The 25,369-nt window shown below is 43.5% G+C and overlaps 1 protein-coding gene and 1 pseudogene across 5 annotated transcripts in view; one reads left to right on the plus strand and one right to left on the minus strand.

Annotated features, from left to right (window-relative positions):
• SRBD1 (S1 RNA binding domain 1) overlaps positions 1-25,369 on the plus strand; it is a 264,119-nt gene that overhangs the window by 198,981 nt on the left and 39,769 nt on the right. The gene's annotated exons all lie outside the window — the stretch shown is intronic.
• LOC130363257 (U2 spliceosomal RNA) lies at positions 12,607-12,690 on the minus strand (annotated as a pseudogene).

Genomic DNA, 25,369 nt, shown 5'->3' on the forward strand with positions numbered 1-25,369 from the left:
ACATAAAAAGGAAATGTAAAGCATCTGCATGACCTAGTGAGTAGCATATATAAGCATTATTTTTCTAATGACTAAGGAATGGGGCCCCAAATGCTTAGATAATGGAATTGATAATAAATCTACTTGTTTGTTTGCACTGATCTGTTTGTTACTATAGATGGGTGGCTGTTTGTCTGTGGATTGTTGTGCAATTACGTGAAATTAAAACTATTGAATTGTGCCAAGAGACACATATATGCTGTGATGGACTGACTCCGCCAAAAGTGACTTCTCCTTCCGGATGACAAGCCACAGCATATCACAGGCAATATCCCAAGGCAGAACTAGAGATTATTGCATCCTTGTACCCAAAGAACCAGGCAACACCTGTCTTCAGGTATAAAATCAGAACTGTTTATTGTGGAACAAGTGTCTTCTTTTATAGGAAGGACATCACAGGGGAAGGGTCAGTAAAGACAATACAGGTGACAGGTAGTCTGGGAGATAATCCAACAAAGGTAATACAGGTGACAGGTAGTCTGTGAGATAATCCAATAAAGGCAATACAGGTGACAGATAGTCTGGGAGATAATCCAACAAAGGTAATTAGCTCTCCCTATTCAGTGCCTTGAGTGCAAAAGGTGTATTGTGCACAGAAAGTGTATGAAAACAGTAAATAAAAGTATTTTAACTCTGAGCTTTATGTCACTGGACAACATAAACTGAGGGGTACAAATAGTGATGTCCTAAAGTCCATCCAAGTAGGTAGGGTGACTCTAGGATCCATCATATATGCACTTTTATTTATTTATTTATTTTTTGCACTAATGAATTCAGGGCTGGTGCAAGGATTTTTGCCGCCCTAGGCAAAAGCTAATTTGTCGCCCCCCCCCCCCCCTTGACTCCTTCCATTGGCTCCGCCCTTAGACGCCCCACCTTACTACTGGGGTGACACACTGTAACAAACCGCCTCCTCATGTAATCATATACATCCACAAAAAAATACCTAAAAGTATCTTTATTAGGTAACAAAATTACAAAAAGTCCAAATAATATATAAAAACAGTAAACCATTCCGGTTAAGGAGTCTCAAATTCAGAGTACTCCAATGGGTCAATCCCCAAGCATTAAACCCTTGACGCGTTTCCCCGTATATGGATAAAAATGCGGTTCATCAGGGGTAATGAGCCAAGATATATGAAATGGAGATTTTAAAATATGACTACTAAATACTATTCCACTCTTTATAAAAAAAACAGTACATGAAGCACATAAATGGCACATGCAAGGCACATAAAAAGCACGGAAGATGGTACATAGCTGTCAAAAGCATTAAAGGGGTACTCCGCCCCTAGACATCTTATCTCCTATCGAAAGGATAGGGGATAAGATGTCAGATCGCGGGTGTCCCGCCACTGGGGACCCCCCTGTTGCGGCTTCCAGAAGCACTGGAGGCTCTCATCCTAACGCCTCATGACCACGGTGACCTGAGATCGTGACATCACGACTCCGCCCCGTGTGTCGTCACGCCCCATCCCCTCAATGCAAGTCTATGGGAGGGGGCGTGACGGCTGTCACGCCCCCTCCCATAGACTTGCATTGAGGGGCGGGGCGTGATGTCACGGGGGCGAGGCGTGACGTCACAATCGAGAGCCGAAGCCTCCAGCATTTTTGGAAGCCGCAACAGGTGGGTCCTGCAGCCGAGATCCCGGGGGGTTCACAGCGGCGGGATCCCCGTGATCTGACATCTTATCCCCTATCCTTTGGATAGGGGATAAGATGTCTAGGGGCGGAGTACCCCTTTAATTAAGCAACAAAGTCACGATGACATCCATTCCAGTGATTCTGGTAAACAGTGGGTATCCTTACATTGAGGTCCAATCTCCTATAAAACAGAAAAAACAAAGACAGCAAGATGGACAAAAAATGACAAATATAGCACAGACGCAAGCAACATATATAAACAAGAAAAAAGACAATGGGGGAGATTTATCAAAGGATTTAGACTGGTTTTTCCTGTCTAAATTTGTCGCACAGAAAGTAATCTAAATATGTGCCACTTTTCTGCGACTTTTGCTGTAGAGGATTTTTAGAATATGATGCATGCAAGTCTATTTTAGACAGAAATGCATTGGAAAATGCATTGGTGCTGAATTTATCAAGTGCGACTTTTGTGCGACAAGTCGCATCTGCCCAAAATACGCTGAAATGTCAGACCATGTTGGAGCAGGTCTAAATGCAGTTTAAGCTGTAGACCCTGAAGTCTGAGCACAGAATTTATCAAGGGCTGTGAGACCTTTGATAAATTAGGAGCACAATAGACAGGAGACGACCACATACGCTGGTCTATAAGCATGCCCAGAATAGACTAGATTAGGAAATGTCCCCTATTGATCCAATAAATCATAATAGGGATAGTAGTAAAATTAAGATATAACATAAATAATAGCAGAGAATACAAGAAAGAATACATTTATAGTGGTACCGAATACACAAACTCATATATATATAGTTAACTGTAGAGGGGAATAGTCTTATTACCTCCAGATGAATTAGAATTATATCCATATCACCAGATACAAGGAGGGCAAATGATAATCATATCCATCTTTCATAATGGCCCCCACTGCTTACTTTGTAGAACTACATATATAAAAAAATGTATAATACAGATCAGCGTATAGGCTAATCAATCCGACAGAAAAATAACTAATTTAAATATCCCTCCAGATGTATCCTCATTTAGTGAAACATGTAACGTTAAAATACTTCACTGTTGTAACCACCGGAAACAATCATATTTGCTAAAGAGACAAAGATTATATCCCTAAATCCCTGACTATATGCCAATGCCTATATATATATTTATAGAAAGTCATAGATAAAAAATGCACAATTACCTTGTCAATATTAAAGGGTACCTCTCATCAAATAAACTTTTGATATATTTTAGATTAATGAATGTTGAATAACTTTCCAATAGCATGTTAATGAAAAATATGCTTCTTTCTATTGTATTTTTCCCGATCAGTCCTGTCAGCAAGCATTTCTGACTCATGCTGGAGTCCTAAACACTCAGAGCTGCCAGCCTGCTTTGTTCACAGCCAAACAGGCTGTGAACAAAGCAGGCTGGCAGCTCTGAGTGTTCTCCTTTGTGAACAAAGCAGACTGGCAGCTCGTAGTGTTTAGGACTCCAGCATGAGTCTGAAATGCTTGCTGCCAGGACTGGTAGGGAGACCCCTAGTGGTCATTTCTTCAAAGTGGAAAATTAAATAGAAAGAAACATATTTTTTAATAACATGCAATTGTAAAGTTATTCTGTATACATTAATCTATAATATATCAAAAGTTTTTTTGATGAGAGGTACCCTTTAATATCCCTTCAGATACTATGTGGCCTGACAGAATAGATCAGCCCAGATAACTGAGAATAACTGATTCCCCTATAATTGGTAGTATACAGATAATAACTCCAACCTACCAATAATAAATAAGGCAAAATTAACCGGATACTCAAGTTGAGTCCAAAAAATATATAAAAACTGTAAACCATTCAGGTTAAGGAGTCTCAAATTCAGGTTTTAATGCTTGGGCATTGACCCATTGGAGTATTCTGAATTTGAGACTCCTTAACCTGAATGGTTTACTGTTTTTATATATTTTTTGGACCTTTTGTAATTTTGTTACCTAATGAAGATACTTTTAGCTATTTTTTTATTTTTTTGTGGATTTATATGAGAGAACTAGCTATTGTGGACGTGAGGGTCCAGGTTTTTTCAGTGATTGGGTCCTCATGTAATCACCTTACTACTGGGGTGACAAACTGTAACAAACCTCCCCCAAATGTAATCACCTTAATACTGGGGTGACACACTGTAACAGACCTCCTCTGCATGTAATCACCTTAATACTGGGGTGACACACTGTAACAAACCTCCTCTTCATGTAATCACCTTAATACTGGGGTGACACACTGTAACAAACCTCCTCTTCATGTAATCTTTTTACTACCTGGGTAATGCACTGTAACAAATCCCTCATCATGTAATCTCATTTATTTATTTATTTTATATAACTGTTTATTTAAAAAAAAAATCACATTTTCACATAAATGCACAATAATAGGAAAAATTAGAAATTAAATAATAACACTAAATAAATAAGGGATACAAAAGCAAAACAATAATCCTGATACATGTCTCAACCTATTTTGGAAAGGAAGTTAGAATTGTAAATTATGTGGCTGTAACTACAGGGTGGGCCATTTATATGGATACACCTTATTAAAATGGGAATGGTTGGTGATCTTAACTTCCTGTTTGTGGCAGATTAGTATATGTGAGGGGGGAATATTTTCAAGATGGGTGGTGACCATGGCGGCCATTTTGAAGTCGACCATTTTTAATCCAACTTTAGTTTTTTCAATAGGAAGAGGGTCATGTGACACATCAAACTTATTGGGAATTCCACAAGAAAAACAATGATGTGCTTGGTTTTAACGACACTTTATTCTTTCATGAGTTATTTACAAGTTTCTGACCACTTATAAAATGTGTTCAATGTGCTGCCCATTGTGTTGGATTGTCAATGCAACCCTCTTCTCCCACTCTTCACACACTGATAGCAACACAAGAGGAGTAGAAATGCTAGCACAGGCTTCCAGTATCCGTAGTCGGACGCAAACCCAGCTTTCTGACACTGGGCTGTAATCTCTTGGTAATCCTCAGATTTCATGATGCCTTGCACACATTCAAGGCACCCAGTGCCAGAGGCAACAAAACAACCCCAAAACATCATTGAATTTCCACCATATTTCACTGTAGGTACTGTGTTCTTTTCTTTGTAGGCCTCATTATGTTTTCGGTAAACGGTAGAATGATATGCTTTACCAAAAAGTTCTCTCTAGGTCTCATCTGTCCAAAAGACTTTTCCCAGAAGAATTTTGGCTTACTCAAGTTCATTTTGACAAAATGTAGTCTTGCCTTTTTATGTCTCTGTGTCAGCAGTGGGGTCTTCCTGGGTCTCCTGCCATAGCGTTTAATTTCATTTAAATGTCGACAGAAAGTTCACGCTGATATTGATGCTCACAGAGCCTGCAGGACAGCTTGAATATCTTTGGAACTTGTTTGGGGCTGCTTATCCACCATCCGGACTATCTTGCGTTGACACCTTTCATCAATTTTACTCTTCCGTCCACGCCCAGGGAGATTAGCTACAGTGTCGGGTTGCAAACTTCTTGATCATTTTGCGCACTGTGGACAAAGGCAAATCTAGATCTCTGCAGATGGACTTGTAACCTTGAGATTGTTGATATTTTTCCACAATTTTGGATCTGCAGCACTGGAGTCTCCGAGTGTGCAGAGTGTCGACCACAGGGCCGGAGTATCGTGACATCACGACTCGGCTCCGTGTGACGTTAAGCCCCACCCCCTCAATGCAAGTCTATGGGAGGGGGCGTGGTGGCGCTGCAGAGAGCTCGCAAAGGTGGATGCTGAATGACAGATTGCGGGGGTCCCCATCGGCGGGACCCGCGCAATCAGACTCCTTATCCCCTATCCTTTGGATAGGGGATACGATGTATAAAGGCCGGATACCCCTTTAACTCTATCCTTCCACCAGAGCGTGATCAGACTAACACTATAAACAAAAAACACAGTTCTATATAAAGAGGACAAAAATCCTTCCTGATCATACAGGCACTTTGTACTCTAATACCAGTAACCAGGTATACTGTGATTTTCAAGAAAGATGTCTTACCCTTTATTAACTCTATCCACACTTTCAAGTTTGGCCAGTAAAGTAATCCTTTTGAACTTTGTTACAATATTGCACTTTTTTTTTTTTACTATGTGTTGTTTTCTGTAGGGTACATGAAAAGAATGACTTACTGGGTTTGGTTTTTATAGGGATATTTATATAAAGGTATTACCCAAGCCTCCTCTTATATATTTTTTTTCTGGTGCCCAAAACTAAATTATATACTTAAAATACTTATATATATATACTCCACTAGAAAACATTTTTTATTAAATCCACTGGTGCCAGAAAGTTAAACAGATTTGTAAATTACTTCTATCTAAAAATCTTAACCCTTCCAGTACTTATCAGCTGATGTATGTTCCAGAGGAAGTTCTATTCTTTTTGAATTTATTTTCTGTCTGTCCACAGTGCTCTTTGCTCACACCTCTGTCCATTTTAGGAGCTCTCCAGAGTAGGAACAAATCCTTGTAGCAAACCTATCTTGCACCGGACAGTTCCTAAAATGGATAGTGTTGTCAGCAAAGTGCACTATGCTCGGACAGAAAGGAAATTCAAAAATAACTTCCTGTGGAGTACACAGCAGTTGGTGAGTACTGAAAGGATTAAGATTTTTAAATAGAAGTAATTTTACTTTCTGGCAACAGTTGATTTAGAATTTTTTTTTTCAGGGGAGTACCCCTTTAAAGGGGTATTCCGCCCCTAGACATCTAATCCCCTATCCAAAGCATAGGGGATAAGATGTCAGATCGCCGGGGTCCCGCTGCTGGGGACCCCGGGGATCGCCGCTGCGGCACCCCGCTATCATTACTGCACAGAGCGAGATCGCTCTGCACGTAATGACAGGCAATACAGGGGCCGGAACATCGTTACGTCAAGGCTCCGCCCCTCATGACGTCATGGCCCGCCCCGTCAATACAAGTCTATGGGAAGGGGGCGTGGCGGTTGTCACGCCCCCTGCCATAGACTTGCATTAAGGGGACGGGCCGTGATGTCATGAGGGGCGGAACCATGACGTCACGCTGCTCCGGCCCCTGTATCGCCCGTCATTACACACAGAGCGAACTCGCTCTGTGCAGTAATGATGGCGGGGTGCCGCAGCGGCGATCCCCGGGGTCCCCAGCAGTGGGACCGCGGCGATCTAACATCTTATCCCCTATCCTTTTGATAGGGGATAAGATGCCAGGGGCGGAATACCCCTTTAAGATAAAGTTGTATCACTTATTTAATATTGGAGATATATGAAGGAATGTTCTAAGTTTGCCTGTCAATCTAATAATAGTTATTAAAGGGGTACTTTGCCCCTAGACATCTTAACCCCTATCCAAAGGATAGGGGATAAGATGTATGACTGCGAGGACCCCCTGCATTCATTGTGCCGGCATCATGAACATTTATGTACAGAACACCAGCTTTGGTTGATCATGATTGTGCTATTTAGGTAGATCGGGCAACACCAGGTACCCTGATAGTTGAGAGTTGACAGGCCCCCTGCCATAGGCATAAATGGAGGAGGCTTGTCAACATTCAGCTATCAGAGTACCTGATGTTGCCTGGTCTACTTAACCCCTTAAGGACTCAGCCCATTTTGGCCTTAAGGACTCAGACAATTAAATTTTTACGTTTTCATTTTTTCCTCCTCGCCTTCTAAAAAGCATAACTCTTTTATATTTTCATCCACAGACTAGTATGAGGGCTTGTTTTTTGCATGACCAGTTGTCCTTTGTAATGACATCACTCATTATATCATAAAATGTATGGCGCAACCAAAAAACACTATTTTTGTGGGGAAATTAAAACGAAAAACGCAATTTTGCTAATTTTGGAAGGTTTCGTTTTCACGCCGTACAATTTATGGTAAAAATGACGTGTGTTCTTTATTCTGAGGGTCAATTGGAAGTTACGCTGGTACCCAAAACGAGATTACATGCCTAAGCACCGGGACAATACTGTTAACAAAACAGTGTAACTGGTGGGGCTACACCATTTACACAACTCACTTTAATGACAATAAGAGTTACGCAAATTGTTCAAGACAGCCAACAGACCATCTCCAGTGGCTGCGAACAAGTACAAAAAATGGGTTTTCACCTCAATGATTCTCCTATTGCTCCCTTTCTGACAGTGCCCGAGTGGCATGATCTCCACTCCTCGGAGTATCTGATCGGACAACCCTTTTAATGTCTTTGCCTACTTTAAATGGGCACTGTCTGATATAAAAACTTTTGATATGTTGTAAAGCATGCAAAACCAATAGGTTTTGCAATTGCTTGAATTAAAAAAAATTCAGTATTTCATACTGAAAAAGCAAGTCAAAAACCTGCCCACTTGCCTACTGGGATACATACCAGCCTGACTGTGTCCACTCGTCATCACCTACGTCATGGACCCACTTCATGATTGACAGGTCTGCAGATCTAAAGCTGCTGTGATCGGCTCCCTCACTGTCTGTGTGAGGAGAAGAGGGGAGGGGCGGGAGTACACTGCTGCCTGTGAGGAGAAGGGGAAGGGGCGGGAGTACACTGCTGCCTGTGAGCAGATGATAAAATAAGCTGGGGACTGAAGATGGGGACTGAATGGAGGATTTTTTGTTTAAAAAGTAAGTGTCCCTGCATGTATATATGTATGTGTGGATATATACAGTGGGGAGCAAAAGTTTGGGCACCCCAGGTAAAAATGTGTATTAATGTGCATAAAGAAGCCAAGGAAAGATGGAAAAATCTCCAAAAGGTATCGATTACAGATTAGACATTCTTATAATATGTCAACAAAAGTTAGATTTTATTTCCATAATTTACACTTTTTCAAATTAACAGAAAACAAAAAAATGCACCCTGCAGAATTTATAGCATGCACTGCCCCTTTGCAAAGATGAGACCTGCCAGTGTCATGGATTGTTCTCATTCATTATCTGGGAAGACCAGGTGATGTCAATCTCAAAGGTTTTAAATGCCCAGACTCATCTGACCTTGCCCCAACAATCAGCACCATGGGTTCTTCTAAGCAGTTATCTAGAAATCTGAAACTGAAAATAGTTGACTCTCACAAAGCTGGAGAAGGCTATGAGAAGATAGCAAAACGTTTTCAGATGTCAATATCCTCTGTTCGGAATGTAATTAGGAAATGGCAGTCATCAGGAACAGTGGAAGTTAAAGCAAGATCTGGAAGACCAAGGAAAATATCAGACAGAACAGCTTGCAGGATTGTGAGAAAAACAATTCAAAACCCACGTTTGACTGCACAATCCCTCCATAAACATCTGGCAGACACTGGAGTTGTGGTACACTATTCCACTATAAAGAGATACTTGTACAAATATGGTCTTCATGGAAGAGTCATCAGAAGAAAACCTCTTCTATGTCCTCACCACAAAAATCAGCGTTTTAACTTTGCAAATGAACATATAGACAAGCCTGATGCATTTTGGAAACAAGTTCTGTGGACCGATGAGGTTAAAATTTTACTTTTTGTCCAGAATGAGCAAAGGTACGTTTGGAGAAGAAGGGGAACAGAATTTAATGAAAAGAACTTCTGTCCAACTGTTAAGCATGGGGGTGGATCAATCATGCTTTGGGGTTGTATTGCAGCCAGTGGCAGAGGGTACATCTCACAAGTAGAAGAAAAAATGGATTCAATAAAATTTCAGCAAATTTTGGATGATAACTTGATGCCATCTGTGAAAAATATGAAGTTAAAGAGAGGATGGCTTTTAAAAATGGATAATCCTAAACACATCTCGAAATCCCCGGGGGATTACATCAAGAGGTGTAAACTGAAGGTTTTGCCATGGCCTTCACAATCTCCTGACCTCAACATAATTGAAAATCTATGGATAGACCTTAAAAGAGCAGTGCGTGACAGATAGCCCAGAAATCTCAAAGAACTGGAAGACTTTTATAAGGAAGAATGGGCAAAGATACCTCAAAGAAGAACTGAAAGACTCTTGGCTGGCTACAAAAAGTGTTTACAAGCTGTAATACTTGCCAAAGGGGGCAGTATATTAACTCTGCAGGGTGCCCAAACTTTTGCAGACGCCATTTTTTGTTTTCTGTTATTTTGAAAGTGTAATTGATGGAAATAAAATCTAACTTTTGTTGGCATATTATAAGAATGTCTAATCTGTAATTTGTTGCCTTTTGGGTATGTTTCCATCTTTCCTTGGCTTCTTTATGCACATTAATACAAATTTTTACCTGGGGTGCCCAAACTTTTGATCCCTACTGTATGTATGTGTGTAAATCTGTGTTGTTTAGGTAAAGTGCATGTGCATAAATAAATAAAGTCAATGTGTGTTTGTGTATCTAATACAGGGGGACTACAATCACATGCCTCCAGCTGTTGCAAAGCTACAACTCCCAGCATGCCTGCACAGCCAAATGATGTGTGGGTATACTGGGAGTTGTATTTTTGCAACAGTAGCAGGAACACAGCCTGCAGCAACTCTGCTGTAAATCTGAGTTTTACCAATCATATGCTTCCAGCTGTTGCAAAACTACAACTCAAAGGATGTGTGGGCATGCTGGGAGCTGTAGTTTTGCAAAAGCTGTAAGCACACAGTGTGTGTTTGTATAGCATAATACCAGAAAGAAAAGGGTTACAGATGCTCACTCCCGAGACCAGTGACTGAGGAGAGTGAGGGAGGTGGAGTGGTTATCACCTGAGAAGAAGGGGACCCGCCCCCCTGCTTATAGTCAATAACATTAAGGTAATTCAGAAATAAAGCTAATTCTGAGAGAAATATTGGTCATAGACACATAAAAATGATATGTACACGATCAGGATGAGATACTGTGCAAAATATAACAATTTTTTTTTTTTTTTTGGGTGATCTGACAGGTACGCTTTAAGCCAATATGAAGATATTGTCCGTCACCCACTTTAATCGGGCTTGGGTTTTATTGCAATTTGTTCCAGCCTGAATCGGTTATCAGTTTGCAAAATGTTATTTCAAGTCCCTATTTGCAATTTCGTCTTGTGTTGTCGTTGAAGTTGGGAGGAAAAAAATGGCCGTGTAATATTTCACAAATGGAAAAGGATCCCAATCAAACATCATTTGTGTTTCCACTTTCAGTAAAAAAAAAAAAAAGATCTGTTTTTCAAACCTGCAGCTGGTTATGTCTGCAGGAGTTCCCACTTATGGCCGGTTTTGATTGACATCTTGAAATGGCAGCTTTTCATGAATAGCTGTTAACTTGTAGAATTCACTTATGGCTCTCAGACAGACTTACTTTGTTCTACTGTTGGGGGCCGTCCAATATAAATAGGACCTTGCATCTGAATTTAATAATGCTGTAAAGTCCACCGAGAAAACTTTTTTTTTCTTACACTTAAACTTCTGATGCGTTTTTGAACCTGATCTAACAGAACTTTAGCCTAACATGCTTACTGGCTGATAATTGCTTTAATTGTCACGGCCGCACTTGTGATGTTTGCATCTATATATATGGCTTCTGGTCAGTCTACACGGGGATTACTTCTTGTAGCCTTCTATACTTATCGTTTATTTTACATCCCCGTGCCTGGCAGGGAGATGTCAACAAGTTTTTCATCAATGTTTTGTCTATGCCGTATTGTTTTAACTTTTGACATAAATGCTGTCTAGAAATTGTAAAATATAGAGGGGTAGTGATTAAATGGAAAATACAAAGAGAGACTTTACCAATAGCAACCAATCCAATCGCTTTATTTACTAGAGAAATTGTTTAATTTACAAGTAAGGCTCAATCATATTGTATTTACTGACTAGGATTATTACTCTGTATACTGAAGATGTATGCAGCTGTATACAGTAAAGGAAAAAATTATTTGATCTCCTGCTAAATCGGTATGTTTGCCCCCTGACAAAAAAAGTTGTCTATAATTTTAATGATCGGTTTATTGAACAGTGAGAGATAGAATAACAATGAAAAAATCTAGATAAACGCATTTTAAATAACTTTTAAATGAATTAGCATTTTACTTAAAATGCAATTATTTGATCCCCTATCAGTCAGCAAGATTCTTCTCCCAGGCGTCTTTTATAGTCTCTGAAAGGGAGTGCTCCTAGTCTCAGCTTGTTATCTATAAAATACACCTGTCCACAGAATCAATCAGATACCAAACTCTCCACCATGGCCAAGAGCCGAGGAATGTGCTCTCGAATCACCCAAAGTGCAAGAAAAAGTGCAAACGTGTTACACAAAAAAAAAAAAAACGTGCACAAAGGATGCGGTCTATCGCAAGCCCTTCTCCGACAGGAGAGAGGCCCCCCCAACTAACCTTACCCTTCGCCTCTGGACCAATGTCCTTTTTCGCCGACGCTACTAAGGGACCACAAATGCTCCCAGCTTCCCCCTTGGCATTAGCCAAGGTATCTGCCTACAGAGCCGTAAACAGTCAGTACCCTGCCCATGCAGGAGTACCCAGGGTTTTTGCAGGGAGGGGAGGAACCTGATTGCCGCACACACCTCCCCTAGACCGCTAGGAGGGACACCCAGAAGGGCTACCGCCTCCTAACAATCCTGTGAACACACAACACGCAAAAAGTGACACAGTGACAAAAAGAAAGAAATAAGTGAATGTGCGCAGGTATACTGCCCGGACATCCGGCGGGATCTATAAAAATGTCTCTGATCCTAGTCAGAAGGCCGGGAATCAAGAGGTGAGTGCCAAAAGGTGAAGAGATCATGGTGCCCCTGCTTCCACTCAGTGAGCCAATACTCCCAGTGAGTTTCGGCACCTCTGGGTCACCACACCCCGAGGCACTAAAGTACCTCGGCTCTAGACCCTCACAGCTTCATGGAAGGAACAAGTCACATCAGAGCAGCCATCGAGCTGATTCCTCAGAACCAGCCCCGGTACACCTGTCCCCTCCATGCAGCACCCATCCCCACCAGTCCAAAACCAGTGCATCAGCTCACCGGCTCAAAGTGATAAGAACAGATACTACACTTGATCTTAGCCAAAAGGCTGAGAAGTCTCCACCATGGCCAAGACCAAAGAGATGTCCAAGGATGTCAGGGAGAAGATTGTAGACCTGCACAAGGCTGGAATGGGCTACAAGATCATTGCCAAGCAGCTTGGTGAGAAGTTTACAACAGTGGGTGCGATTATTCACAAGTGGAAGAAACACAAAATACCTGTCAATCTCCCTCGGACGGGGACTCCATGTAAAATCTCACCTTTTGGAGTTTCAGTAATCAGCCCAGAACTACATAGGAAGATCTTGATCTCAAGGCAGCTGGGGCCATTGTCACAGAGAAAACAATTGGTAACACACTATGCCTTGAAGACTGGAATCCTGTACAGGTCGCCAGGTCCCTCTGCTCAAGAAAGCACATGTAGATACAGTCATGCCCATAAATGTTGGCACCCCTGAAATTTTTCTAGAAAATGTAGTATTTCTCACAGAAAAGGATTGCAGTAACACGTGTTTTGCTATACACATGTTTATTCCCTTTGTGTGTATTGGAGCTAAACCAAAAAAGGGAGGAAAAAAAGCAAATTGGACATAATGTCACACCAAACTCCAAAAATGGGCTGGACAAAATAATTGGCACCCTTACAAAATTGTGGAAAAATAAGATTGTTTCAAGCATGTGATGCTCCTTTAAACTCACCTGGGGCAAGTAACAGGTATGGGCAAAAAAAAAAAAAATCACACCTGAATGCAGATAAAAAGGAGAGAAGTTCACTTAGTCTTTGCATTGTGTGTGCCACACTAAGCATGGAGAACAGAAAGAGAAGAGAACTGTCTGAGGACTTGAGAATGAAAATTGTGGAAGAATATCAACAATCTCAAGGTTACAATTACATCTCCAGAGATTTGCCTTTGTCCACAGTGCCCAACATTATCAAGAAGTTTGCAACCCATGGCACTGTAGCTAATCTCCCTGGGCGTGTATGGAAGAGAAAAATTTATGAAAAGTGTCAACGCAGCTTAGTCCGGATGGTGGGTAAGCAGCCTCAAACCAGTTCCATAGATATTCAAGCTGTCCTGCAGGCTCAGGGAGCATCAGTTTCAGTGCAAACTACCCGTCGACATTTAAATGAAATGAAACGCTATGGCAGGTGACCCAGGAGGACCCCACTGCTGACACAGAGACATAAAAAGGCAAGACTACATTTTTCCAAAATGAACTTGAGTAAGCCAAAATCCTTCTGGGAAAACCTCTTGTGGACAGATGAGACCAAGATAGAGCTTTTTGGTAAAGCACATCATTCTACTGTTTACCAAAAATGGAATGAGGCCTACAATGAAAAGAACACAGTATCTACAGTGAAATATGGTGGAGGTTCAATGATGTTTTGGGGTTGTTTTGCTGCCTTGGGCACTGGGTGCCTTGAATGTGTGCAAGGCATCATGAAATCTGAGGATTACCAATGGATTTTGGGTCGCACTGTACAGCCCAGTGTCAGAAAGCTGGGTTTGCTATCGAGATCTTGGGAAAATGACCCCAAACATACGTCAAAAAGCACCCAGAAATTATTGGCAACAAAGCGCTGGAGAGTTCTGAAGTGGCCAGCAATGAGCCCAGATCTTAACCCATTGAAGACCTGTGGAGAGATCTTAAAACTGCTGTTGGGAAAAGGAGCCCTTCCAATAAGAGAGATCTGGAGCAGTTTGCAAAGGAAGAGTGGTCCAACATTCCGTCTGAGAGGTGTAAGAAGCTTATTGATGGTTATAGGAAGCCACTGATTTCAGTAATTTTTTTCCAAAGGGTGCGCAACCAAATATTAAGTTAAGGGTGCCAATAATTTTGTCCAGCCCATTTTGGAGTTTGGTGTGACATTATGTCCAATTAGCTTTTTTTCCTCACTTTTTTTGTTTAGTTCCAATACAAACAAAAGGTAATAAACATGTGTATAGCAAAACATGTATTACTGCAATCCTTTTCTGTGAGAAATACAGTGGGGATGAAAAGTTTGGGCACCCCAGGTAAAAATTTGTATTAATGTGCATAAAGAAGCAAAGGAAAGATGGAAAAATCTCCAAAAGGCATCAAATTACAGATGAGACATTCTTATAATATGTTAACAAAAGTTAGATTTTATTTCCATCATTTACACTTTCAAAATAACAGAAAACCAAAAAAATGGTGTCTGCAAAAGTTTGGGCACCCTGCAGAATTTATAGCATGCACTACCCCCTTTGCAAAGCTGAGACCTGCCATTGTCATGGATTGTTCTCAATCATCATCTGGGAAGACCAGGTGATGTCAATCTCAAAGGTTTTAAATGCCCAGACTCATCTGACCTTGCCCCAACAATCAGCACCATGGGTTCTTCTAAGCAGTTGTCTAGAAATCTGAAACTGAAAATAGCTGACGCTCACAAAGCTGGAGAAGGCTATAAGAAGATAGCAAAACGTTTTCAGATGTCAATATCCTCTGTTCGGAATGTAATTAAGAAATGGCAGTCATCAGGAACAGTGGAAGTTAAAGCAAGATCTGGAAGACCAAGAAAAATATCAGACAGAAAAGCTTGCAGGATTGTGAGAAAAACAATTCAAAACCCACGTTTGACTGCACAATCCCTCCAGAAAGATCTGTCAGACACTGGAGTTGTGGTACACTATTCCACTATAAAGAGATACTTGTCATGGAAGAGTCATCAGAAGAAAACCTCTTCTATGTCCTCACCACAAAAATCAGTGTTTGAACTTTGCAAATGAAATATAGACAAGCCTGATGCATTTTGGAAACAATTTCTGTGGACCGATGAGTTTAAAATTGAAATTTTTGGCTGGAATGAGCAATGGTACGTTTGGAGAAGAAAGGGATCAGAATTTATTGAAAAGCACCTCTGTACAACTGTTAAGCATGGGGGTGGATCAATCATGCTTTGGGGTTGCATTGCAGTCAGTGGCACAGGGAACATCTCACGAGTACAAGTAAAAATGGATTCAATAAAATTTCAGCAAATTTTGGATGCTAACTTGTTGCCATCTGTGAAAAAGCTGAAGTTAAAGAGAGGATGGCTTCTACAAACTGATAATGATCCTAAACACACCTCAAAATCCACAGGGGATTACATCAAGAGGTGTAAACTGAAGGTTTTGCCATGGCCTTCGCAATCTCCTGACCTCAACAAAATTGAAAATCTATGGATAGACCTTAAAAGAGCAGTGCCTGACAGACAGCCCAGAAATCTCAAAGAACTGGAAGACTTTTGTAAAGAATGGGCAAAGATACCTTTAAACAAGAATTGAAAGACTCTTGGCTGGCTACAAAAAGTGTTTACAAGCTGTAATACTTGCCAAAGGGGGCAGTACAAGATATTAACTCTGCAGGGTGCACAAACTTTTGCAGACGCCATTTTTTTGTTTTCTGTTATTTTGAAAGTGTAAATGATGGAAATAAAATCTAACTTTTGTTGACATATTATAAAAATTTCTAATCTGTTATTTGATGCCTTTTGGAGATTTTTCCATCTTTCCTTGGCTTCTTTATGCAAATTAATACAAATTTTTACCTGGGGTGCCCAAACTTTTGATCCCCACTGTACTTCATTTTCTAGAAAAAATTTCAGGGGTGCCAACATTTACGGCCATGACTGTACTTAAAAATGTATTATGTAGTGGCCCCCCTCTTTTTGGGTCCTGCCCTAGTTGGGAAAGGTAATTGTCCCCCATAATATCTCCACCTGTCTTCGCTACCCCATCTATTTTTTTTTCTCGCTGCCCCATGCACATACACATTTATTAAAAGTGGGCATTGCTTGCTAGATACAAAATTGTTGATATCCTTATACCAAACAAACCTTGCTGTAAAAAAAGTGCTGTAAATCTCAATAGGAGTGCTGTCAGTCAGACCTTCACTGTTATTATGGATAGGATAGAGGGATCAAAGTCCTGGAAAAACCCTTTAGTGACAGTTAGTATATGGAAAGTATTAGGACACCTACATATTACACATGCATGAGTTTTTAGGACATCGACCTATTAACCCATAGCATTAAAAGAGAACTGTGGCATAATTTTTTTTAAAGTTCCCCTGTGCCCGGGCTGCAAAAACATAAAAAACAAACTTTAACTCACCTTCCTACATTTCCCCATTGCGGAGATATCAGAAGAACGGGACGCCAAAATCACAGCAACGGGGGAACGTAGGAAGGTGAGTTTAAGTTAGTTTTTTATGTTTTTGCAGCCCGGGCACAGGGGGGACTTAAAAAATGTATGCAGCAGTTCTCCTTTAACTTTGCACTTATAACAGATTTTTACTCTTCTGGGAAATCTTTTTACAAGCTTTTGGAGTGGGTGCATTTGCCAAACTCAGACTTACCAGATACAGAAGCGTGATCCATCACTCCACAGAACACGGTTCCATTGCTCATAGTCCAGTGGCAGAAGCTTTATACCTCTCCATCTGACGCTTAGCATTGTGCTTGGTAATGGAAGTGTAACAAGGGCAGTTGGCGACTGCCATTGTGTACGATCTACTTCTGCCTACCTTGGCTGAACAACTCTCACAGCTCTCCCTCCCGCATGGACTCATTCAGCATCTGTCTCTGGTGCACCCAGTAGTGGCCGCACGTCTCTTTAAGGGTTCGTGCCCGCCTCTGAGTCAACTCCTTCTCCAATCCCTGTTTAGCAGTACCTATTTAAGGACACTCCGCCCTGCCTTCCGTGCCTGAGCAATATTGTAGTTTTCCATAGCGAAGGTTCTGCTGCTTATCTGCTTCTCCTGAAAGTAGGAACCGAAGCGTGCAGAAGTTTAAGCGAGGCAGTGGGAGAGGAGTAGAGACCCTTCAGCGCAGTCAAAAAGTTGCCTGTGATACCAAATTTCTGGAGAGTGGCGAAAAGAAATGGCCAGCCCAGCCTATCAAAGGCTTTCTCAGCGTCCAAGCTTAAAATCAATGCCTGTTCAGACCTACGATTGATCAAGTCAACAAGATCCACTACCCTCCTGGTGTTGTCACCACCCTGGCGACAGGGGATAAACCCTACATGATCCTTAGGGATCAGAGAATGGAGAAAGGAGCAAAGTCTGACAGCTAAGACCTTAGAAAAAGTTTTAGGTCAGAATTAAGGAGGGCAATAGGCCTGTAACTAGAGCAGTCATGAGGATCCTTACTGGGTTTAGGTATCAGGATGATCAATTAGTGCAAGAAAGACTGTGGGATCTCCTCTCCTCCCTTGAAAGGATTAAAAAGAGGAACAAGGTGAGGAACGAGTGTATAGGAGTAGGTCTTATAATACAGGTATGTGAAGCCTTCTGGGCCGGGGGAGCGACCAGCAGGAAGAGATTTGAGAACCTGCAGGAGTTCTTCCTCAGAAATGGAGGCATTGAGGATCTCATGATCGGCCCCCGACAGGGTAGGGAGACCGCATCGAGAGAGATATGAATCTAAAGCAGCTGCTCGTGCCACCAGGTCAGACGGAAGCTGAGAGGGAAGGGAATAAAGACTAGCATAGTAATCATAAAAGGGGCGAGAAATATCAGCGGGGTGGTAGTGAAGAACACCAGAGGGGTCCTTTAAAGCATAGGGAGATTGAGCTACTGCCCGATCCCGCAGGCGCCTGGCTAACATGGTGTGTGTGCCTTGTTACCTTTTTGCAAACATAAACTGACGCTCTACTCTGTGGAGAGCCAGTTCACCCAACTGGGAACGAGCAGCAATCAAGTGCCTCAGGGTGGACAGAGAAGGGTAGGACAGCAAGAGGGCTTCTAAGCGGGTGATTTGAGCACGAAGTTCCCTGGAGCGAGCCAGAGCATCATGCTTAAGTCGGGTACCCAGCGCAATACAATGTCCCCAGATGACCGACTTGTGAGAGCTTCCCAGAGGATGGCCTGTGAGGAGACCGATCCCCCGTTGGTGACAAAGTAGTCCTCCAAACACTGCTGGATCGACTCCTGGGAAGGTAGCAACTTCAGAAGAGAGTCATTAAGCCGCCAGTGACAGCTCCGGAGAGAAGAAGGAGAGGGAGAAAAAGAAAGGAGGATGTGACTATGGTCAGACCAGGAGATCGGTTCAATAGAGGCAGTTGAAAGCATGCACACCATGGGGAGGTTGCCAAAAAAGTAGTCTATGCGCATGTGCAATTTATGAGGGTGGGAGTAGAAGAGCGGTGCGTCGGGTGGTTAATCCGCCACAAGTCATATAATGAGGAGGCCCGAATAACCCGTCTAAAAATGGAAGCTAAGCGCAATTGGGCAGGGGTAGGAGAGCAGCAGCGAGAGAGTAGCGGTCCATGGAAGGAGAAAAAATGTTAATGTCCCACCCAAGTAGCCAGGCGGAGGAGGGGTATTTATGAAGCTTGGCCACAACCCTGCGCAGGAAAGGGATTTGGGAAGTGTTGGGAGCATAAACATTGCACAACAGAAGCGGAACCCCATTCAAGACCCCCTCTTCCATTACATAGTGCCCCAGAGGGTCCAAATGAGAAGAGGAGAGGTCCTGTCAGAGGAACCAGTATAGGCCTGTGGCTAGATATGTCAGAGGAATTGGAAGAAACGGTCTAAGTGTGTCTCCTGAAGTAAGACAATATGAGCTCGCAGCTTGACCAACTCCTGCTGAAACAGGCGCCTCTTCGAGGGGGAGTTTAGGCCCTTAACATTCGGGGAGACAGACTTGACCATGGCGGATGAAAAGAAGAAGAATAAAGCAAATATAGAGACATACTCACGAGAGACCTCAGGAGAGCAACAGCAGTCCAAGGAAAAGATGACGAAGGAACCTGGAACCCGCAGAGGAGGTGCACGGAGAAACAACCTAGTGGAGAAAGGTGGGGGGGGGGGCGGAACAGGATGGAACACAAAAATCCACAGACCATGGCCTCGAGGCGAGAGATGGAAGGACACCACCAGAGAACGGTCATCAAAGAGGCCAACACCCCGCCCCGAGACCACAGCAAGACAAGATACAAGAAAAGTAAGCTACTGGTGACAAAAAATTCAAGAATAGAAAAAAATTAGAAATATGCAAAACAAGGCAATGAGAACATGACAGGGAATTCCATGGGATGCAGAGCAAGGCCAGAGAGTCATAGAAGTCCCGAACCAGAAATATCAGTAGAAGAATACATGGTCCGTGTCAGCCGCTCAAAGGGGAACCTGGGGAGGAGCCCCAGGAACACAAGGGGGAGATTTCTTTGGAGCCCCAGGCCGGTGGGACCGGACAGGTTGCCACACAGGAGGCAGAGGTGGGGGAGGAGATGTCAAGTTCCAGTCCACCATCTGGGGTTCCGGTAATTCCAAGGTGGAGCAGAAGGCCGGGAGATCTTAGAAGAAGCGCAACACAGCAGAGCGTCCATCCCTACGGGCATTCTGGGCAAATGGAAAGTTCCACCTATAGAGTACTTGGTGAGTAGGGATCGACCAATATTGATTTTTTAGGGCCGATACCGATAATCTGTGAACTTTCAGGCTGATAGCCGATAACTTATACCGATATTCCGGTATAAGTTATTTCTTGCATTATTGGCAAGGTAATTGACGATACCGATAACGTCCAAAATCGTGAATATCGGCCAAACCGCTAATCGGTCGATCCCTATTGGTGAGAAAGGAGGACCGCCAGGAGCGGCTGAAGCATCCGCCTTTTCCGGTGCGTCAGCCAGGACAAATCTTGGAACAGTTGGAGAGGGGCCTCATCAAACTCAATGTTCCTCAGGGAGCGAGCTTTAGCCATGATGGCCTCCTTGGCCTGAAAATCGCAGACACAGCAGATGACATCCCGGGGGGCGCCCGAGGTAGATTTGGCCCGATGCACCCTGTCCAGCTTAATTTTATGGGAAGTGGGCTCACCCAGGATAAGGTTGAAGATAGCTTCCACAATGACGAAAAGATCCTCCTCACGGGTAGCCTCCGGCAGCCCCCGCACACAGATGTTATTACGCCTTCCCCTGTTGTCCAGATCCTCTACATGGGCATGAAGGTCACACAGAAAGTCCATCTGGGATGCAATTGTAGAATGGAGCTGAGCAATGTAAGCTCTGGTAGTATCATGGGCATCCTCCACCCGGTCAGAAACATGCTGAAGATCCTGACGCATAGAAGAAATTTCTGGCCGACAAGTGTCCTTAACCTCTGCAATGAGAGAATCGAAATCTTCTTTAGTGGGAGAGCAACAAGCCAAGGTCAGGCACAGCAGAGGAGTTCACAGATAGGCCAGAGCAGGGAAGATCAGTGTCCGAGAGGGCATCCCAGGTGGAAGGAGCAGGTGGAGGAGGCACTGAGGACACAGGCAGAAGATGGCGAGTGCTCTGGGAGGGCACACTTGCAGCGCTGGCTTGCATAACAGCAGGTAGCCAGACCCTCTGGGGCTTGGTAGAGGCCGGGGAGATATAACTCTCAGCCAGGGGATCCAAAGGCATGGAGAGGGGTAAGGTAGAAGGCACAGCTCCAGGCCCCACCGATTCTGAGGATGCAGAAGCAAGGAGGTCTGAGCCCCAGGCAGAGGGTGCAGAGGTGGGGAGGGCTGAGCAGAGCGGAGCAGCTGCAGGGTACCTCAAGACAGGGGAAGATGGAGGCAGACCCTTCACAAGCGGGGCTCAAGATGGCGACACCTCGCTCTGGCAGGAGGAGGATGGCAGAGACCCCAGGGGAGCGTGCAGCAGGGCAGCACCACAGGGGGCACAGTCACTGAGGAGCTGACAGGAAGAGTCACTCACCGCCAGCACTTGTACACTGGAAGCCGCAGCAGGCCCCTCAGCTGGGGCAGTGGCAGAAGCAGGGAGCTTCCGAGGCGGCGCAGCAGCACTGTGCTGAAGGGGGCCGGGCAACCTCACCGGAGCTGGGCAGAGCAGCAGAGGCCGAGTACTTCAGCCGGGGGGTGCCCCCAGGTCTTGCGGAGCAGGCTGTAAGGCTTCCGGAGGAGCCAGCTCCTGGGCAGTGGCAGGCAGGTGAGAGAGGGAGTGGAGGCCCGACGCAGGGCACATGGTGGCAGGCAGACGAGCAGGAGCGGAGGCTGGAGGTGCCCGCAGGTACTGTAAGATGCCTCCAAATGGGGTAAAAGGCAGCCAGGGTGCAGAGGAAGGATTCCAGACCTTGCGGGAGACTTGGTGTCACGCCACGCCCCCTCCATCCATGTCTATGGGAGGGGGCATGATGGCCGTCACGCCCCCTCCCATAGATATGAATGGAGGGGCAAAGATGTCTATAGGTTGAAGTACCCCTTTAATATATTTTAGACACGGAAAAAACAACAAAATTGTCATTGCACATTATTTTCTTTATGCTGCTGCACAGTGAAGAATAAATAACAGAAAATGTTAATTGTTCTAAATATCATCATATTGTTGTTTTTGTTATTGTTTGTTTTTCTGATGCATGGAAAAGGTTTTTGTTGGTAATTTTCAGAATTTTTTTATGGTACATATAGCTTTTTACATTTTCGACTCATCTGATCATACTTTTCTCTGAACATGCACGTGAAGCGGTGTATGAGAGGTCGTATCTACCTACCTATTTGCTGTTTTCTCATGTTATGTCAAGTATGACTAGCATTACTGCTGTTTATATCCCGAGATTGGCTCTGGGAAACCAGTTTAATACTTAAGAACGTGTATTATGTGTTAAGAAACTTTTTGTTTCTCAAGGAATTTTCTGAAATGTGATCCTCTGTCTGTAAATCCTTCATGCAAAACAGCTTAAAACCAGAAAAGAGGTAGAAAAAAAGGATGTTTTTGCTATTTGGTGATGTCCATATACAGTGACCACAGCAATGACCTGGTACTACAGTATCTTCTACAATTCTACAACTACTATACAGCAATGAGAATAAGGGTTTACATGTTTGACAGTGAATAATGGCCAGGCTTATATGTGATGTTATTCATTCTGTGTCAGGTCTGATGCCCTAGTACTTTTGAGAATACTGTATGAATGCCACTAATGTACTGTAAAGCCAATTCTTTCACTATACAGCAGATGAATCTTCTAAATATAACATTTGAAATTATATAATTAAAATTCACTTAGAGTACCTGTCATGATCTTGTTAAATTGTATAATCTTCCCAGTTCACTTGCCCATCATGATAAACCACCCCCTGCCTTTATTTATTTTTTTGTTTTCTACCTTCATATTGTTCTGTATTTTCTGCTCAGCCTCAGTCAGATTCACAGACTGGAAAGGGGCATTACCCAAGAGGCTGTGACATAATCTGAAGCCATACAGGAGAGAACTTCCTCCTTACTCTGCTATACACAGCCTAGAGCAGTTCAGAATGTGCAGCGTCTGGTGTGTCCCTCTTGAGCTCTCCAGGACTTCCAAGCAGACTACAGAGGCAGCCTCCTGGGAAGGGCCTTCCTGCATGGAGCCCCAGGAGTCCAGGGCCTCCACTTCCCATTCTAGACTGGTCAGCCCTGATTCTTCTCTCAAAGGGTAAAGATCCCAGCCGTATTGAGAATTGGAGGCCCATAGCTCTTCTCACTATGGACAGGAAGCTTCTGGCCAAGATACTGTTTAATCGGTTGGTGAAGTTTGCACCCCAGCTCCTTTCGGTGGCCCAGCACTGCACTGTTCCAGGTCGAAGCACCTTAAGTGCTGTCCTTAGTGTCAGGGAGGCAGTGAAGCGGAGTAGTGCAGGTCTCTGGAAGGGGTACTTGCTGTCCTTGGATCAGGTCAAAGCATTTGAACGGGTGAACCACGAGTACCTCTGGTCTGTCCTCCTGAAATATGGCTTACTGACTACTTTTGTTAATTGGCTTAAGATCTTGTATGCAGGGGCAGAGAGTTTCCCGCTGGTGAACGGGTGGTCTGGCCACTCTTTTGAAGTGGGGTCCGGAGTCCGTCAGGGTTGTCCTTTGAGCCCGCTCTTATATATGTTCGCGATCGATCCCTTTCTTAGGAGGGTAAGTCGCGGACCATTGGCGGGAGTCGGGATGAGTCTGGCGGAGCCGGCTGTCGCCCAGAGAGTGGTGGCGTACAATGTCACTATTTTCATCTCCAAGAGAGAGAGATAGAGGAGGTCGATGTGGTGATGTCGGAGGTGGATCGCTACTCGGACGCATTCGGTCTAAGATCAACCGGATAAGTGTGAGAGTCTCTGGCTGGGAGGGTGGGATCCCACGTTTGATCTCCTGCAGGGAATGGTTTTGTCCTTTCTACCAGAAATGGGAGAGAGGAGGGCGACTGAAGGACCTCCTTACGCCCCATGGATATCTTCCGGCTTATGCTACCCCGACTCTGAAGGCGATACGTCGGTGGGGTCTGGGAATGTGGGAGATCAAGACCCAGTCAAGGCAGTTCTGTTGACCCACTTCCAGAAGCCTCTGGTGCTCAGGGACAGCCCAGGTCGGGATCTGAGGGTGGGGTTGTACCTTTTAAAAATGAAAAGGATCCCCCAGAAGTTTTCGGACTTTGCCTGGCGCTGCTTTCAGCGGAGGCTATATGTAATAGACAACCTGAAGTACAGGAACTCTGATGACCTGTGATGTCCCCGAGAAGAGTGCGGGGACATGGTGGAAAGCATGGACCACTTCCTGCTTCATTGTCCCTTTAATATAGGGGTTTACAACAGGGTGGGTGCTTCCATCGGCTGGAGTCAACTTGCCGGCCTAACCTATCCGGAGTGGGCTTATGGGGCATTCGGGACCTTGGGTGGTCGAGACCGGGGCACTTTATTCTTAGTTAGTTTAGTGGTTAGGTACTACACATGGAATGCACTGTGTTTAGTGTCGACCCAACAGAAAATCCTCTCTGAGGTGAAGGTCTGTAGTAATATCACCGGTGACCTCGGGAAGATCAGGTCTTTGGAGTATGGCAGTCTTGGTACCAGTAGGGCTTCTCTCCTGTGGAGAGGTTTTTCTTTTGATATGCCATAGGTACTTAACCTTTTGGATAGAGTACCTTTATTTTGGTTAGGAGCAGTGTTATAAGGATAGAGATAGGGTGAGTACAGGGTTAGTTTTAATGGAGTGATAGAATTAAGGAGAATGGTAGGGGGAGTTACGGAAAGAGTTTAAAATTATTTTGAATGTATCAAGTCTGCCATCCTTCTTCCTGGTGGTGGGCTAATGCATGTGCACGCTAGCTTTTTGTTTTGTTTTAAGCTGATATGGTATGAAGGGCTTACAGGTGACCAAACTTGGGCCTAAAGGGGTTTGTGGTTCAGTATGTGTATAAGTGTGTATATAAGTTGGTTGGGAAGAGTATTAGGTGGACAGGGTGTATTTGTGGGTGGTGGTGTTTTTCTTTGGGGGACCTGACATGGGTCAGTTGAGGACTGACTTTGTGAACTGTACGAACGGTATGGACTCTGACCCAAGTACAGGAGGGGTGGTGTGGGTGAGGGAACAGTTTTAGTGTAGGGTTTTCTGTTGTTTTTGTAGGTGTATATAGGGGGGGGGGGAAGAGCTGCAGTGCATATTGTATGTATATATTATATTTATGTGTTTTTGTGTTTTGTATCTATACTGTGTTTTATATCTATATTGTTTTGTATTATATAGCTTCTATAATTAATATGGCAGTCGGACCAGATTTTTGTTTTGGTTTTATAGAGCAGAGGAGTATCTTTTTTTTTTTTTAGTTCCGGATGAGGATTCAGTTTGGTTTAGTTTTGTAAGTGAATGTTTGTGAGAGAATTTTTTTAAAAATGTAATTATTTAATTTACATAATGCTTGTTATGTTTTCTGTTTTACTTTTCTTGTTGTGTGTTTCCCGAGTATGGATGGTTTTGAGTTATAGCCGGGTAGTGCTAAATTTT

Source organism: Hyla sarda, chromosome 3 (genome assembly GCF_029499605.1).
Source record: "Hyla sarda isolate aHylSar1 chromosome 3, aHylSar1.hap1, whole genome shotgun sequence".
In the NCBI taxonomy this organism is placed as follows: domain Eukaryota; kingdom Metazoa; phylum Chordata; class Amphibia; order Anura; family Hylidae; genus Hyla; species Hyla sarda.